The sequence below is a fragment of the Babylonia areolata genome, chromosome 1 (genome assembly GCF_041734735.1).
Source record: "Babylonia areolata isolate BAREFJ2019XMU chromosome 1, ASM4173473v1, whole genome shotgun sequence".
Lineage (NCBI taxonomy): Eukaryota > Metazoa > Mollusca > Gastropoda > Neogastropoda > Buccinidae > Babylonia > Babylonia areolata.
This window is the reverse complement of record NC_134876.1, coordinates 18,173,339-18,183,768: the sequence shown is the minus strand read 5'-3', so window position 1 is coordinate 18,183,768 and position 10,430 is coordinate 18,173,339. Positions and strand designations below refer to the sequence as shown.

The 10,430-nt window shown below is 39.1% G+C and overlaps 1 protein-coding gene across 2 annotated transcripts in view; it reads right to left on the bottom strand.

Moving 5' to 3' along the window:
* Positions 1-10,219, bottom strand: part of LOC143280291 (uncharacterized) — a 41,975-nt gene extending 31,756 nt beyond the window's left edge. Inside the window, exon 1 of one of the 2 annotated variants that reach the window (XM_076584924.1) lies at positions 10,100-10,219. The gene's annotated coding sequence lies outside the window, so the exon portion shown is untranslated. The remainder of the gene's footprint in view (positions 1-10,099) is intronic. The other variant, XM_076584936.1, reaches the window with a different exon arrangement.
* Positions 10,220-10,430: the final 211 nt, after the last annotated feature.

Genomic DNA, 10,430 nt, shown 5'->3' with positions numbered 1-10,430 from the left:
AAGCTCCTTGTGCAATGAGGAAAGCACTGATAAATGTCCAGTTATTATTATTATTATTATTATTATATACCTTGCTGAATTATGCGATAGCAAACACCACATACAAGGTCAGTACTTCTCCTACCTTGGCACGGTGGTTTTTGTACGAAAGTCAGTCGTTTCCGACTATGACTATCAGAACAGCAGAGGAGGCAACTGCTATCCTAACTTTCTGGTCTAGAATTTGATTATGGTGGAGAGTGTCTTGCCCAAGTCACATCCCCACTCTCTCAGCCAAAAGGGTGTTAGGACAGTCGGTGTTGAGATGGTTTCCAAAAGGCCAACTAGCCCCCAAGGCTGCAGCACTAAGAGCCAGTGCAGTCTTGCCTCCTAGTTTGAGAGTCACAGTCCTTCACAAAAGTCTATGCTGCGAATGACTTCCCATTACAGTGGAGAAACCACTGACCATACCGCTCTCACTTTGCTGTTGGTCCAACTGTATCAGTATCAGTATCAGTAGCTCAAGGAGGCGTTACTGCGTTCGGTCAAATCCATATACGCTACACCACATCTGCCAAGCAGATGCCTGACCAGCAGCGTAACCCAACGCGCTTAGTCAGGCCTTGAGAAAAAAAAAGAAAAAAGAAAAGAAAAATAAATGTAAAAAAGTAATAATAATAGATAAATATATAAAATACTACTACTACTAATAATAATATCTAAAAGTCGCAAAATCTTGATTACGTCAGTCTGTGGTATGAGCTGAATGTGGGGCCGTGAACCTTGGCCCAGTGGTATGGAACAAACTGCCATTGTCAGTCCCTCACGTGGATTCCCAATGATGCACATATATTTTCAAAAGTCTCTCAAAACACACGTTTTCCGTTCTTACTACCATTCCATTCACTAGTGTGCTTCTTTGGCTTCTGCTAGTTGTGTGCGCGTGCATGTGCAGGCGTGTTTGTTTGTGTGTGCCCACGTTTGATAGTGTGTGAAGTACTTAATTTTTATATATGTATAACGTTTTGTTGTAAACGCAAAGAGCTCCCTATCTCAGAGGTGTGAGCATCATTCTGCATATTATTATTATTATTATTTTCATTAGTAGTAGTAGTAGTATATACATTGTTCTATAACGTGACAGCAAACAACACATGCCTCGTTGAAAAAAAGTGACAGAAAACAACATATAGCTTGTTAAATAAGCCTTAGCAAAGAACACATACCTTGTTGAATAATGTGACAGCAAAGGACACATACCTTGTTGAATAATGTGACAGCAAAGGACACATACCTTGTTGAATAATGTGACAACAAAGGACACATACCGTGTTGAATAATGTGACAGCAAAGGACACATACCTTGTTGAATAATGTGACAGCAAAGAACACATACCTTGTTGAATAATGTGACAGCAAAGGACACATACCTTGTTGAATAATGTGACAGCAAAGGACACATACCGTGTTGAATAATGTGACAGCAAAGAACACATACCTTGTTGAATAATGTGACAGCAAAGGACACATACCGTGTTGAATAATGTGACAGCAAAGGACACATACATTGTTGAATAATGTGACAGCAAAGGACACATACCGTGTTGAATAATGTGACAGCAAAGGACACATACCGTGTTGAATAATGTGACAGCAAAGGACACATACATTGTTGAATAATGTGACAGCAAAGAACACATACCGTGTTGAATAATGTGACAGCAAAGAACACATACCGTGTTGAATAATGTGACAGCAAAGGACACATACCTTGTTGAATAATGTGACAGCAAAGGACACATACCGTGTTGAATAATGTGACAGCAAAGGACACATACATTGTTGAATAATGTGACAGCAAAGAACACATACCGTGTTGAATAATGTGACAGCAAAGAACACATACCCGTGTTGAATAATGTAACAGCAAAGGACACATACCTTGTTGAATAATGTGACAGCAAAGGACACATACATTGTTGAATAATGTGACAGCAAAGGACACATACCGTGTTGAATAATGTGACAGCAAAGGACACATACCTTGTTGAATAATGTGACAGCAAAGAACACATACCGTGTTGAATAATGTGACAGCAAAGGGCACATACCTTGTTGAACCACGTGACATCAAACAGCTTATAGCTGATTGAATAACGTGCCAGCAATTAACATATAACTTCTTGAACGTGACAGCAATTAACAAATGGCTTGTTAAATTGCACGACACCAAACAACATATACCTTGTTGAATAACAACATATACCATGTTGAATAACGTGACAGCAAGCAACATATATTTCGTTGAATAACGTGACAACAAACAACACATACTTTGTTCTATGACGTGACAAACAAACAACATATACCTTGTTAAATAACAACATATAGCTTGCTGAATAACGGCAAAGAACACATTAATTGTTGAATAGCGCGACAGTAAAGACACATACATTATTGAATAACGTAACAGCAAACAACTTACAGCTTGTTGAATAATGTGACAGCAGGCAACAATAGTTTGTTGAATAACGTGACAACAAACAACATATACCTAGTTCTCTTCCGTAACCACAAACAAAATATACATCACTGAATAACAACATATACCTTGTTGAGTAACGTAACTACAGAGAACACATACCTTGTTGAATAACGTGACAGCAAAGAACACATACCTTGTTCTATAACGTGACAGCATTCAACATATAACTTAACATGACAGCGACAACACATAGCTTGTTGAATACCGTGACAGCAAAGAACACATGGCTTGTTGAATTGCACGCAACCAAACAACATATACCTTGTTTAATAACATATGTCTTGTTTGAATAACGTAACAGAAAGCAACATATATTTCGTTGAATAACGTGGCAACACACATATGCTTTCTTCTATAACGTGACAGCAAACAACATATACCTTGTTGATTAAGAACATATAGCTTGTTGAATAACATAACAGCAAACAGAACCATACCCTGTGGAATAACATATAGCTTGTTGAATAACAACATGTAGCTTGTTGAATAACATAACAGCAAACAGCAAATACCTTGTGGAATGACTTGACAGCAAGCAACACGTACCTTGTGGAATAACGTGACAGTGAATAGCTTATATCCAGTTGAATAACGTGACAGTAAATAGTTTATATCCAGTTTAATAACGTGACAGCAAACAACACAAAGCTTGTTGAACAACCTGACAACAAGCAACACATACTTTGTTGAACAACCCGACAACAAACAACACATACTTTGTTGAATAACGTGACAGCAAACAACACAAAGCTTGTTGAACAACCTGACAACAAACAACACATACTTTGTTGAATAACGTGACAGCAAACAACACATACTTTGTTGAACAACCTGATAACAAGCAACACATACTTTGTTGAATAACGTGACAGCAAACAATACATACTTTGTTGAATAACGTGACAGCAAACAACACATACTTTGTTGAATAACGTGACAGCAAACAACACATACTTTGTTGAACAACCCGACAACAAACAACACATACTTTGTTGAACAACCTGACAACAAGCAACACATACTTCGTTGAACAACCTGATAACAAGCAACACATACTTCGTTGAACAACCTGATAACAAACAACACATACTTTGTTGAATAACGTGACAGCAAACAACACATACTTTGTTGAACAACCTGATAACAAGCAACACATACTTTGTTGAATAACGTGACAGCAAACAATACATACTTTGTTGAATAACGTGACAGCAAACAACACATACTTTGTTGAATAACGTGACAGCAAACAACACATACTTTGTTGAACAACCCGACAACAAACAACACATACTTTGTTGAACAACCTGACAACAAGCAACACATACTTCGTTGAACAACCTGATAACAAGCAACACATACTTTGTTGAATAACGTGACAGCAAACAACACATACTTTGTTGAACAACCCGACAACAAACAACACATACTTTGTTGAACAACCTGACAACAAGCAACACATACTTCGTTGAACAACCTGATAACAAGCAACACATACTTTGTTGAATAACGTGACAGCAAACAACACATACTTTGTTGAATAACGTGACAGCAAACAACACATACTTTGTTGAACAACCTGACAATAAGCAACACATACTTTGTTGAATAACGTGACAGCAAACAACACATACTTTGTTGAATAACGTGACAGCAAACAACACATACTTTGTTGAATAACGTGACAGCAAACAACACATACTTTGTTGAACAACCTGACAACAAGCAACACATACTTTGTTGAATAACGTGACAGCAAACAACACATACTTTGTTGAATAACGTGACAGCAAACAACACATACTTTGTTGAATAACGTGACAGCAAACAACACAAAGCTTGTTCAACAACCTGACAACAAACAACACATACTTTGTTGAACAACCTGACAACAAGCAACACATACTTTGTTGAACAACCTGATAACAAGCAACACATACTTTGTTGAATAACGTGACAGCAAACAACACATATTTTGTTGAACAACCTGACAACAAGCAACACATACTTTGTTGAATAACGTGACAGCAAACAACACATATTTTGTTGAACAACCTGACAACAAGCAACACATACTTTGTTGAACAACCCGACAACAAACAACACATACTTTGTTGAATAACGTGATAGCAAACAACACAAAGCTTGTTGAACAACCTGACAACAAACAACACATACTTTGTTGAATAACGTGACAGCAAACAACACATACTTTGTTGAATAACGTGACAGCAAACAACACATACTTTGTTGAAGAACCTGACAACAAGCAACACATACTTTGTTGAACAACCTGATAACAAGCAACACATACTTTGTTGAACAACTTGACAACAATCAACACATACTTTGTTGAACGACCTGACAACAAGCAACACATACGTTGTTGAATAACGTGACAACAAACAACACATACTTTGTTGAACAACCCGACAACAAACAACACATACTTTGTTGAATAACGTGACAGCAAACAACACATACATTGTCCTTTCACCTGACAACAAACAACATATACCTTGTTGAATTACATGACACAAAACAACACGTGTCTTGTTGAACTACATGACATCAAAAACATTTAACTTGTTGAATAACGAGACATCAAACAACATAGCTTCGTTGAATGGTGTGACAGTAAGAACATACGAGCACGTATAACTTGTTCTATAAGGTGACAACATACAAAATACGCATTGTTGAATAACGTGACAACAGACTACACATATCTTGTACTATAACGTCACAGAAATTAACATACCATATTGAACACACACACACACACACACACACACACGCACACACGCACGCACGCACGCACGCACACACACACACACACACACACACACACACACACACACACACACACACAAAACAAAACAAAAAACAACAACAACAACAACAAACACCCCCCCAAAAAAACACACCCAAAATTGTTCTATTAGAAAGAACAAAAAACAAAAGAGAGTGCAAACAACGCATGCTTTGTTCTTATTCGTGACCGTAAACTTTAAATAAATTATTTAACAGCACTGGAACAGCTCCCTCGCGAGTTCACCAAGTGAACGATCTGCTAGCATCTATGGACTGAGACAAAAATTTCTGTTCTTCTCTTGCTTGATCTTTCCGCAACATTTGACTATTGATCACACATTCTTTTTTTTCACCGGCTTGAAACTACTTTTGGCATTTTTTGTACGTCACTTAAATGGTTCACATCTTACTTAACGAACAGGAAACAGATTGTGTATGTCAGCAATTTGACATCCTCTCCATTCCTTCCTCTTTTTGTTGTCCCACAAGGGTCAGTGCTTAGTCCCATTTTGTTTTTAATGTATACCATCCCTCCTGCTCATTTGCTCATCAGTTGTTTGACGATGACACTCAATTCAGCCCCATCAGAGAAAGCACAAAAACTTTGAGATCTAAAAATGCATCCATGACATAAAAAGCTCGACGAACAATAACAAACTTAAACTTAATGATGGTAAAACAGATTCTATTATTTGTTCAGCTCAAAACCTGTCTCTTTCTTGAACTCTTCTATTGTCAGTTAAAGTAGGCTCCTATGATATCCCATTCACAAAAAATGCAAGAAACTTAGGAATCATTAATTCTGACGGGCGCAACAGCCGAGTGGTCAAAGCGTTGGACTTTAAGTCTGAGGGTCTCTGGTTCGAATCCTGGTCACTGTGCCCGGTGGGTAAATGGTGGAGATTTTTTCCAATGTCCCAGGTCAACAGATGTGCGGGCCTGCAAGTGTCAAAACCCTATTCGTGTGTATACGCAAGCAGAAGACCAAATACGCACGTTAAAGATCCCGTAATCAATGTCAGCATTCGGTGGGTTATGAAAACAAGAACATACCCGGCATGTACTCCACCTCCCCGAAAAAGGAATATGGTTGCATACATGGTGGGGATAAAAACGACCATACACGTAAAAGCCCACTCGTGTACATAGAAGTCAACATGGGGGTCCCAGCCCACGAACGAAGAAGAAGATTAATTCTAAACTTAGTATGAAAGATGATATCACACACACACACACACACACACACACACACACACACACACACACACACACACACACACACACACACACACACAAAGAAGTCAAACCGCCTTTTACAAGCTCAAACGAATTACGAGTAGTTCAATTCGGAGACAACTCACAGCTGATACAACAAAAACACAAGTCACTTCGCGCGTTCTTTGCAGAATAAACTGTAATTATTCTTCTTCTTAAAAAAAAAAGTTGATCATTTTCTATCACAGAACCTGTACAGAAGGTTCAAAACTCAACTGCTCGTCTGATCTTGAAAGCCTCCAGCAAACAACCGTGCAATCCATTTCTGCAAAAAGTTACACTGGCTTCCAATAACCGAAGAAAAGAAAAACAGCTTCTTATGTCTAAATGATTCAATTCTTTCAATGGTTCTGCCCCATCGCACCTTCCTGATCCTGTAAAGATTTACAGTCTTTCCTGCCCTGGCTTGCGTTCTTCATCTGACACACGCCTGTTTGAAATCCCGCGTCACAGACGCAAGACTCATGGTTTCCAAACATGTGCACACAATGGCCGTATGTTTTCGGAAACTTCTGCAGCAAAATATCAGACAATGCTCCATTAAGTATTTGAAGACCAATCTTAAAAAACGTTTGTTCAAACAATACCTATAAAATATAGATCGTTAACACCACCCCCACCGACCGTCTCTCTCTCTGTGTCTGTGTGTGTGTGTGTGTGTGTGTGTGTGTGTGTGTGTGTGTGTGTCCAGACAGAGACAGTTCTTAGAAAACTCAAAAAAGAAGCTCTGGTGGGATCTCTCTCTTCCAGTAAGAAAAGGCACTAACCCCCCCAGGATCAATTTCCACAAGAAACTTGACACACAGGCTAAGAACTAATGCATGGTTATGCAGATTTTTGAAACCGTCACCACTATGTATTTGTGGTAAGACCCTTGACATCCCACATTTTTTGCTCGAATGTCCAGTTACACATTTTCATTTCAAACCCCTTCATGATATGATTACATCCTTTAATCTTCCATTCGCCATGTCCAGCGTTTTTCACCCTAGCAAAGAAAATGGTTGGTCTCTGACAAAAACCGCAGTTGACCTAATTAAAAGCCATCCAATTGGTCGGTTTTTCTAATTTGTTTCATCCCCCTTCTGCTGCAGAGGTTCCCCTCTGTTTTATTTAATCCAAAGTAGTGTTTCGTTTTGGGTGATAGCGTCAGATTTACTTGTAGAGCAAAGTTCCCATTATTCTAATTAGTGGAACTGTTCGACCCTAACATGTAATATGTCGTCTTGATTACATTACGAAACCTAAATTTGATGAGAAAGAGTGAGAGACAGTGTGAGTGTGTGTGTGTGTGTGTGTGAGTGAGTGGGCAGGAGAATGAGGTAGGGGAATCATGATGGGCGTTTGTGTGCATGCATGCATGTATGTAGGGAGAGGGTGGGGGAGACACGTATGTGAGTATGTGTGTGCGTTAGAATATTTTTTGGAGATAATGATATTAATGAAATTTGGTAACTTGATTTGTTAATTTTTTATTTAAATCATACATTCCCTCAAATCAGAATTTCCTTGTGTTGCTCAGTTAATATTTTTATTCAAATGGTTGCGAAAATGTCAGTACAACAAACAGTTAATCTGACAATAAATGGTTTCAGTCAGTCAGTCAGTGTGTGTGTGTGTGTGTGTGTGTGTGTGTGTGTGTGTGTGTGTGTGTGTGTGTGTGTGGATATGTGTGTTGTTGTTCTTCTTCTTCTTATTGTTATTCTTCTTATCATTCTTATTGTTATTGATGTTTGTGTTATTTTGTTGCTGTTGTTGTTAGCAGCATGGCAGTAAATAACATGATATTCATACATTGTTCTATAAAGTAACAACAAACTAACACATATAACATATCTGCACACCTTATTCTGTAGCATGACAACAGCAAACAACACACTTCATTCTGTAACGTGACAACAGCAAACAACACACTTCATTCTGTAACGTGACAACAACAGCAAACAACACACCTCATTCTGTGACGTACAACAACAGCAAACAACACACTTCATTCTGTAACGTGACAACAACAGCAAACAACACACGCCACGTCACAACACACCTCATTCTGTGACGTACAACAACAACAAACAACACACCTCATTCTGTAACGTGACAACAACAGCAAACAACACACCTCATTCTGTAACGTGACAACAACAACAGCAAACAACACACCTCATTCTGTAACGTGACAACAACAACAGCAAACAACACACCTCATTCTGTAACGTACAACAACAACAAACAACACACTTCATTCTGTAACGTGACAACAACAACAACAAACAACACACCTCATTCTGTAACGTGACAACAACAGCAAACAACACACCTCATTCTGTAACGTGACAACAACAACAGCAAACAACACACCTCATTCTGTAACGTGACAACAACAGCAAACAACACACCTCATTCTGTAACGTGACAACAACAACAAACAACACACCTCATTCTGTAACGTGACAACAACAGCAAACAACACACCTCATTCTGTAACGTGACAACAACAGCAAACAACACACCTCATTCTGTAACGTGACAACAACAGCAAACAACACACCTCATTCTGTAACGTGACAACAACAGCAACAAACAACACACCTCATTCTGTAACGTGACAACAACAGCAAACAACACACCTCATTCTGTAACGTGACAACAACAACAGCAAACAACACACCTCATTCTGTAACGTGACAACAACAACAACAAACAACACACCTCATTCTGTAACGTGACAACAACAAACAACACACCTCATTCTGTAACGTGACAACAGCAACCTGTAACGTGACAACAACAACAGCAAACAACACACCTCATTCTGTAACGTGACAACAACAACAGCAAACGTGACAACAGCAACCTGTAACGTGACAACAACAACAGCAAATTCTGTACAACACCTGTACAAATTCGTGACAACACCTCATTCTGTAACGTGACAACAACAACAGCAAACAACACACCTCATTCTGTAACGTGACAACAACAACAGCAAACAACACACCTCATTCTGTAGCCTGACAACAACAACAGCAAACAACACACCTCATTCTGTAACGTGACAACAACAACAACAAACAACACACCTCATTCTGTAACGTGACAACAACAAACAACACACCTCATTCTGTAACGTGACAACAGCAACCTGTAACGTGACAACAACAACAGCAAACAACACGCCTCATTCTGTAACGTGACAACAACAACAGCAAACGTGACAACAGCAACCTGTAACGTGACAACAACAACAGCAAATTCTGTACAACACCTGTACAAATTCGTGACAACACCTCATTCTGTAACGTGACAACAACAACAGCAAACAACACACCTCATTCTGTAACGTGACAACAACAACAGCAAACAACACACCTCATTCTGTAACGTGACAACAACAACAGCAAACAACACACCTCATTCTGTAACGTGACAACAACAACAGCAAACAACACACCTTGTTGAAATAACACGACAAAGCAGCAAACCTACCTTTCCAAAAGACAGACAGACAGCCTTACCAACAGCCAGTCCATTGCCAACGCGAGACAACAGCCTTCCTCTCCGCCCAGTTTATCAGCTTTCCATTGGATCGCGTCTGCCTCCAACTACGTACAACTACAAGCTTCCCCGACCGACTGAAACGGTGTATCGTCGAGTGCCGTTGTGAGCGAGAGAGACGCGATTAAATTAGTATTGCGTCAAACCAGCAATGAATATTCATGAGAGAAAACTCTGGTTCCTATTAAGGTCTGTTGGCTGGTCTACGGTTTAATCAGTCATGGATGTGTGTTGTTTTTGTTGTTTTGGTTTGTTTTTTTGT